This window comes from Carcharhinus amblyrhynchos, unplaced genomic scaffold (assembly GCF_965287045.1).
Source record: "Carcharhinus amblyrhynchos unplaced genomic scaffold, sCarAmb.v2.hapA scaffold_42, whole genome shotgun sequence".
In the NCBI taxonomy this organism is placed as follows: domain Eukaryota; kingdom Metazoa; phylum Chordata; class Chondrichthyes; order Carcharhiniformes; family Carcharhinidae; genus Carcharhinus; species Carcharhinus amblyrhynchos.
Window position 1 is genome coordinate 187,297 of NW_027649783.1, and position 8,212 is coordinate 195,508.

Sequence of the window (8,212 nt, forward strand, 5' to 3'; positions counted from 1 at the left end):
CCTGCTGCACCTGCAGGCTGGGTTTTTGCGACTCATGCACAAGGACCCCGAGGTCCCTCTGCACCGTCACCTGCTGCAGTTTTTCGCCACGTAAGTGATAATCCTTCCTACCATTATTCCTACCAAAGTGGACCACCTCGCACTTGCCAACATTAAATTCCATTTGCTATTTCCTGGCCCATTCGCCCAGCCTATCTAGATCCTTCAGTAGACTCTCCACACCCTCCGCACAATTTGCCTTTCCTCCAATCTTGGTGTCATCAGCAAATTTCGACACCCTACACTCGGTTCCCTTCTCCAGATCATGTATAAAAATGGTAAATAGCTGAGGCCCCAGCACCGACCCCTGAGGCACTCCACTAGTCACCATCCGCCAATCTGAATAGCACCCATTGACCCCCACTCTCTGCCTCCTATTTGACAACCAATCCTCTATCCACGCTAACACCCTACCCCCAACTCCCTGTCCCCTGACCTTCTGCAATAACCTCTTGTGAGGTACCTTGTCAAACGCCTTCTGAAAATCCAGAAAGACCACATCCACCGGCTCTCCTCTATCCACCGCCCTAGACACTTCCCCATAGAACTCCAGTAAATTTGTCAGACACGACTTCCCTTTAACGAAACCGTGCTGCGTCTGCTCTATCAAGCAATTCCTCTCAAGCTGCCTCGCTATTTCCTCCTTGATGATGGATTCTAACATTTTACCTACAACAGATGTTAAACTAACAGGCCTATAATTCCCTGCCTTTTGCCTGGCACCCTTCTTAACATTATCAGCCACTTCAGGTCTTGAACAGCAGGTTAGGTGTAAGGATTCGCATTCTAATCAGTAATCTCTAAACTGCCTGTGCTTTATATGCTCTGTCTGAGGCCAGAACTCTCCATTCACCTGACGAAGGGACTAACCCCGAAAGCTTGTGAGTATATTATCAAATAAATAGGTTGGACTAAAACCTGGTGTTGTCAGACTTTTTACTGTGTTTACCCTTCTTAAACAACAGCGTAACATTAGCCGCTTTCCAATCTTCCGGCACTTCCCCGGAATCCAGCGACGTCTGGAAAATAACCACCAAGGCATCCACTATCACCTCCGCCATTTCTTTCAGAACCCTCGGATGCATTCCATCCGGTCCAGTGGTCACGGGCGTTCAGCCTCTGACCTTTGGGTAAGCATTCTCCAAGGTGGCCTTCACGACACACGACAGCGCAGAGTCGCTGAGCAGAGACTGATAGCCAAGTTCCGCACACATGAGGACGGTCTCAACAGGGATCTTGGGTTCATGTTGCACTATCTGTAACCCCTGTGACTTGCCTGGGTTTGCAAAACCTCACTTACTGTACTGTCTGGAGACAATACACATCTCTGTAACCGGTGATCAGTGCTCCTTCCACTCACATTGTCAGCCACTTCAGGTCTTGAACAGCAGGTTAGGTGTAAGGATTCGCATTCTAATCAGTAATCTCTAAACTGTCTGTGCTTTATATGCTCTGTCTGAGGCCAGAACTCTCCATTCACCTGACGAAGAGGGAAACCTCGAAAGCTTGTGAGTATTATCAAATAAATCGGTTGGACTAAAACCTGGTGTTGTCAGACTTTTTACTGGACTTATCCACAATCAGTCCCTCCAGTCTGTCGAGCACCTCCTCTCTAGTAACAGTTACGTCATTAAGACCCTCCAGTCCTACCACCTTTCCATCTCTAACACCCGGCAAGTTATTCACGTCCTTTTCAACACTAACTTACCTGGCCCTCTTTCTCCCCAGCCCTTTGCTCCTAAGCCCTAATAGCTCACTCTGCTTCCCCCTCACTCCGCTGCCCGCTCCGACACTGCCCGCTGTCTACACCAGGCCTCTTTTTAAACCTGGTGCTGATTTAAAGCTTGCTCCCCCACAAATCCCTTTTAACCACTACCTGAATGCTTCGAGCATTCAGGTAAAGTGCCTTCATCCCAGCCTTCACCTGGACCCTATTTGCTGTAATGCCACCAACCATACTCACGCCCCCTACTCCCTCTATTATTGGGACATCCTCGGCCTCTACCCTTACCTGTACCGTCTCCTCAATTTTAGCCCCCATAACGTCACCTACCCTCGCACCCTCCCCCCCCCCCCCCCCCCCCCCCCCCCCCCAATTAGTTTAAAGCCCTGTCTACAGTCCTCTTTACTCTATTCGCCAGCACTCTGGTCCCAGCACGGTTCAGACCCACCCCATCCTGCCCAAACAGGTCCCACCTACCCCAATACTGATGCCAATGCCCCATAAATTCAAACCCATTCCTCCCACACCAATCCCTGAGCCACCCATTCACTTCCTTAATCCTATCAACCCTACGCCCATCTGCACTCGGTTCAGGCAGTAGCCCAGAGATGACCACCTTGTCGGTTCTACTCTTTAATTCCATTCCAGTTTCTCATACTCCCTCCCCAGATCCTCAGTTCGCATTTTGCCTACATCGTTGGCACCCACATGAACCACAACGACCGGATTCTCACCCTCCCACTCCAGGTTCCTCTGCAGCCCAGATGCGACATCCCGGACCCGAGCACCAGGCAGACAACACACCCTTCTGTGCACTTTGTCATTGTGACAAAGGACAGTGTCAATACCCTTCACCCCACTATCCCCAATTACTACTACGTTCCTTTTCACCTTCTCTTTGCCTATGTCCTGCTGCATCACTGTACCGTGTGCAGTTTGCTCACCAACCTCACCTCCCTCGTCCTCGTCCAGACTGGAAGCAAAAGCCTCAATCCTGTTATGCAGGTTGAGAGGCTGAGGCTTCCTCTCCCCACCCTCCTTCCTCCTCTCCCCACCCTCCTTCCTCCTCTCCCCACCCTCCTTCCTCCTCTCCCCACCCTCCTTCCTCCTCTCCCCAACCTCCTTCCTCCTCTCCCCACCCTCCTCTTGTTCCTGACCCTTAGGATTAGCCAGTCTGGGGGGGGGGGGGGGTGGATGTCACTTGCACCCCATTGACAATGGCACCCTCTCTCCCCCTGATGAGCCTCAGTGTCTGTAGCTCAGAGGCCAGCTCATCCACCTTGAGCTGGAGCTCCTCCAGCAACCTGCACTTACTGCAGACATGGTCACTGGGAAGGACCCTGGGGTCCACCAGCTCCCACATCATACAGAAACCACACATCACATGCCCCTCCATTACTCACTGTAGTAGTATTGAAAATTTCAACACTAACTTACCTGGCCCTCTTTCTCCCCAGCCCTTTGCTCCTAAGTCCTAATAGCTCACTCTGCTTCCCCCTCACTCCGCTGCCCGCTCCGACGCTGCCCGCTGTCTACACCAGGCCTCTTTTTAAACCTGGTGCTGATTTAAAGCTTGCTCCCCCACAACTCCCTTTTAACCACTCCCTCAGAATTCTTCAAGAGGTAAATACAAAAAGCCCGCAAAAATGCTTTTAAATGATTTAAACAGTTCTACAAGGAACAAAGTGCTTTAAACTTAAATTTAAACAGGTTTTTAACAGGTAAATTCTTATCTCTCTCTCCCTGCTCCTTCACTCCTCTGCTCCAGCGAACAATGGTAAGGTAAGTGGGACCAGGTAGAAAAATGGTTCGGCACAGCCAGGGAAGGCCAAAAGGCCTGTTTCTGTGCTGCAATGTTCTATGGGAATGGGGAATAAATGCTGCAGCTGCGGCGCAAAGAATGACATGTTGGAGTTTTCATCGTTATCTGGTGAGATATTTAAAGATTGTGGTCAGTAACTCATTGGAGTCGGCTTTTTAGATAAGGAACTGGTGGATCAATGCTTTCAGAGAAGTGAAACTGCCGCCCCGAAAACCAAACAATCCCCACGGTGCAGAAGAAGGGCATTCGGCCCATCGAGACTACACCAACAGCAATCCGACCCAGGCCGCATCCCCACACACTGAGTTTACCCCCAATAAAGAACATAAGAACATAAGAAATAGGAGCAGGAGTAGTCCATCTAGCCCCTCGAGCCTGCCCCGCCATTCAATAAGATCATGGCTGATCTGTCATGGCTCAGTTCCACATTCCCGCCCTCTCCCCATAACCCTTAATCCCCTCGCTTATCAAAAACCTATCAACCCGCGTCTTAAAAATATTTAGCGAGGCAGCCTCCACCACTTCAACGGGCAGAGAATTCCAAAGATTCAGGGGCAGTAAAGACGTATTTCCGACGAGGATGGGATGCAAACCCACACGTGTAGAATGCAATGAAGTAGCAGTCCATTGCCTTCACCATTCTGCCACCTCGTCATACAAAAATGCCCTTTCTAATCACCTCTTGAACAAAGAACACATTTCTCCTGTAGGATAATGTTGTGTTTCTACTTTCTCGTTAATTTTGCTTCGTTGTTACCCTTCCATTCTATTTAAATCCCGAGAAAGTAAAGAGGGAGACAATTCCCTGTTTGAGTTTTGAATTCACCAAACATAACAGATGTAAAAGGATAGTAAGGTGTGTGAGCTTGTGGCGCAACGGTAGCGCGTTTGACTCCAGATCAGAAGGTTGTGTGTTCAAATCACGTCAGGCTCAAGGAACAATTATTCATCCGTCCTTGGATCTGGATAAAGTTTATTGTTCCTGAAATGACGAATTTCAAAACGATGAGAGATACAGTACTTTATGTATTTGCTCAATCTGCGCCTGTACCTCGGGCAATAAAAAGACAATATAATGAAAGAAATGTATCTCAGCTGTAAAGCACTTTGAAACTTCCAGCCGTTTGGAAAAAGAAACACATTTCGAGACAAGATAAAAGCAAAATACTGCCGATGCTGGAATCTGAAACAACAAATCAAAATACTGGAAAAACTCAGCAGGTCGGACATCGTGTGGAGAGAGACCAGCTGAGATTGTCCAGCATGTTCAGACTTCAACACACCCCGTCTTTCCTCCAAAATTAAAAAGAACATGCGGTTTGATATGAACGGCAAACGCACCGTTCTGTCTCCACCTGATTTGTGTTTTTGCTTCATGCATCCATCTCATTCTCTTTCCTGCTAATCCAAAAGTCTTAATTAATTAGTTAAAGCCGCCATTTGCTGCATTAAATGGTTCTCCGTATTGGGGAAAATAACTGATCTCGTCAGAACCGAGTTGTCGTTCCGGAAGTGTAACTGGCAAGTGTACAATGCGTTTCATTAGCTACAGGGGCAGTTCCTCGTTAGTATAGTGGTTAGTATCCTCGCCTGTCACGCGGGAGAGCGGGATTCAATTCCCCGACGGGGAGCTTGACGCAATTTTATTATGTAAAATTGTACTTGTGCCGTTCTTTAACTGAAAACGGCAAAAATAAAAGGCTGTCAAGAATTGAAACTTTCGAAAATGGAAATCTTTACATTTGTACCGACACTTTTCGTGACCTGAGATCAACGTTCGTTCAATTCAACAGCATTTTGGCTCACCTTTGACGTGGCGACGCCACGTAGTCAACACGTTGAATATTACCCTGACATTAGCACAATGTCAATAAATGCTGCGATTTCATATTTTTCAGTTCTATTTTTGGATGATCCACTGATTCCAAATCCCTGAAAATACAAAGGAAAGCTCCACTGTTTTCCAATATTGGAAATCCCTTTGAGTTTGTGAGTTGTGGAGATTCATGCAGCGTGAGGAATGGAATATTAATGCATGATTGTAAGAGCAGGAAGGTTCAGTTCGAGCTGGACAACATTTTGGTGAGGCCACCGCTGGAGGACAGTGTGCATTTCCGGTCAAATCACTACAGTAAGGATTTGATTGCACTGGGGAGGGTGCAGTGTCCATTTACCAGGGACCAGATCGTAGACTGGGATGGAGAATTTGAGCTATGAAGAGAGATTGGATTACATAGAACATAGAACATAGAACATTACAGCGCAGAACAGGCCCTTCGGCCCACGATGTTGCGCCGACCAGTTACAAAAACAATGACCCACTAGCCTATACCAATCCCTTTTCGTCCATAAACCTATCCAGAGATCTCTTAAACGCCCCCAAACTAGACGCATTTACAACTGCAGCAGGCAGGGCATTCCAATCCCTCACCACCCGCTGGGTAAAGAACCTACCCCTGACATCCGTCCTGTAGCTACCCCACCTTAATTTAAAGCCATGCCCCCTCGTTTTACTTTTTTACTTCGAGCAGTGAAGGCTGAGAGGAGACCTGATTGAGGTGTATAAGAAACGGACAGGGTGGATAGGAAGCTGCTGCTGCCTCACAGCACCAGGCACCCGGGCTTGATTCCCAGCTTGGGTCACTGTCTGTGTGGAGTCTCCATGTTTCCCCATGTTTACGTGGATGTTCTCTGGGTGAACAAAGAACAAAGAAAATTACAGCACATTAAGCAGGCCGTTCGGCCTTCCAAGCCTGCATCGATCATGCTACCCGACTTATCTAAACCCTCCTTCCATTCCGGGGACCAGATCCCTCTATTTCCATCTTATTCATGAATTTGTCAATACACCTCTAAGAAGTCACTACCGTATCCATTTCCACTACATCCGTGGCAAAGAGCTCCAGGCACCCACCGCCCTTTGCCTCATACATCTCGTTTAAACCTTGTCCCTCACACCTTAAACCTTTGCCTCCTAGAGACTGATTCTTTCACCCAGGGAGAACAAAAAGCTCCTGACTATCCACTCTGTCCATGTCTCTCGTAATCTTGTGGACTTCTAGTAAGTCGGCCCTCAACCTCCTTCGTTCTAGTGAGGACAAACCAAGTTTCTCGAACCTCTCCTCATAGCTAATGCCATCCTTAGCAGGCAACATCCTAGTAAATCTTTTCTGCACCCTCTCCAAAGCCTCCAGATTCTTCTGGTAGTTTGGCGGTCGGAACTGAACACTAAATTCCAAGTGCAGCCTCAGTAAGGTTCTATAAAGCAGCAACATGACTTGCCAATTTTTAAACTCAATGTCTCAGCCGATGAATGCAAGAATGCTATATGCCTCCTTGACTACCTTCTGCACCAGCATTGCCAATTTCAAAGATCTGTGGACCTGTCCACTCAGATCCCTTTGGCTATCAATACTCTTATGGGTTCTGTCATTTACTGTATATTTCCTATCTGTATTAGACCTTCCAAAATGAATTAACCCACATTTGTCCGGATTAAATTCCATCGGCCATCTCTCTGCCCAAGTCTCCAACTGATCTATATTCTGCTGTATCCTCTGATGGCCCTCATCACTACCCACAAATCCACCATCGTTTGTGTTGTCTGACAACTTACTAATCAAATCAGTCACATTTTCCTCCAAATAATTTATATGTTACAAATAGCAAAGGTCCCAGCACTGATCCCTGAGGGACACCACTTGCCACAGCCCTCTATTCAGAAACAAATCCTTCCACTGTGATCCTCTGTCTTCTTTGACTGAGTAAGAAGTCTTACAACACCAGGTAAGAGTCCAATCAATTTATTTGATCGTAAACTCACATGCTTTCGGGATTTGCCCCTTCGTCGGGTGATGAATGGGCAAACCCCGAAAGCTTGTGGGTTTACTATCAAATAAACTGATTGCACGTTAACCTGGTGTTGTGAGAATTCTTACTGTGTTTACCCCAATCCAACGCCGGCATCTCCACATCATGATTTCATCAAAACAGACAGTGAAATGGAACATTGTTCAATAAATCTGAGTTGTCAAAAAAAATTGCCTAACTTTGGAATACTTTGAAATGTTCAGGGGGCAGATTGCTATGGGTGGCTCGTTGGTCTAGGGGTATGATTCTCGCTTTGGGCGTAATATGAAGAATGCGAGAGGTCCCGGGTTCAAATCCCGGACGAGCCCTGCATTTTTTCAGAAAGATACTTCTTTGCAATGAAGGTGGCGACAATGAGTGAAAGCCGAAGCAGTGTTTACCTCCCGGGAACTCATTGCAGAGAAAATATCTTTGCAGAAGTCGGAAAACAACCATACAGGCTGACAGGACTGGGAATCCCAGTCAGATTTTAATTTTTCCATGTTTTAGTTTAATTCCGGTGTTCCGAGTGAACCGTGAGTGTCGGTGAGTTTCAGCAGTCCTGTTGAGGGGAAATTTACAATCAGGAGAAGGACACCCGAACAGAGGAAATAAGGGCAGAAGAAGGCCATTCGGCCCCACAAGTCTGCCCCGCCATTGGCTGATCTGTTTGTGTTTCGATTTCCACATTTCCATCTGTTCCCGATAACCTTTGATTCTGTTGCCAAATAGGAATCTATCCACCTCCGGAATAAAAGTGTTCAATATCCCCGCCTCCA

At 47.3% G+C, this 8,212-nt stretch overlaps 2 non-coding genes across 2 annotated transcripts; both read left to right on the forward strand.

Annotated features, from left to right (window-relative positions):
* Positions 1 to 4,446: 4,446 nt before the first annotated feature.
* On the forward strand, positions 4,447 to 4,518 carry trnaw-cca (transfer RNA tryptophan (anticodon CCA)). The gene has a single exon. It is a non-coding gene; the product is annotated as a tRNA-Trp (tRNA).
* A 3,158-nt stretch (positions 4,519 to 7,676) lies between these two features.
* Positions 7,677 to 7,762, forward strand: trnap-ugg (transfer RNA proline (anticodon UGG)). The gene is given in 2 exon segments: positions 7,677 to 7,712; positions 7,727 to 7,762. It is a non-coding gene; the product is annotated as a tRNA-Pro (tRNA).
* Positions 7,763 to 8,212: the final 450 nt, after the last annotated feature.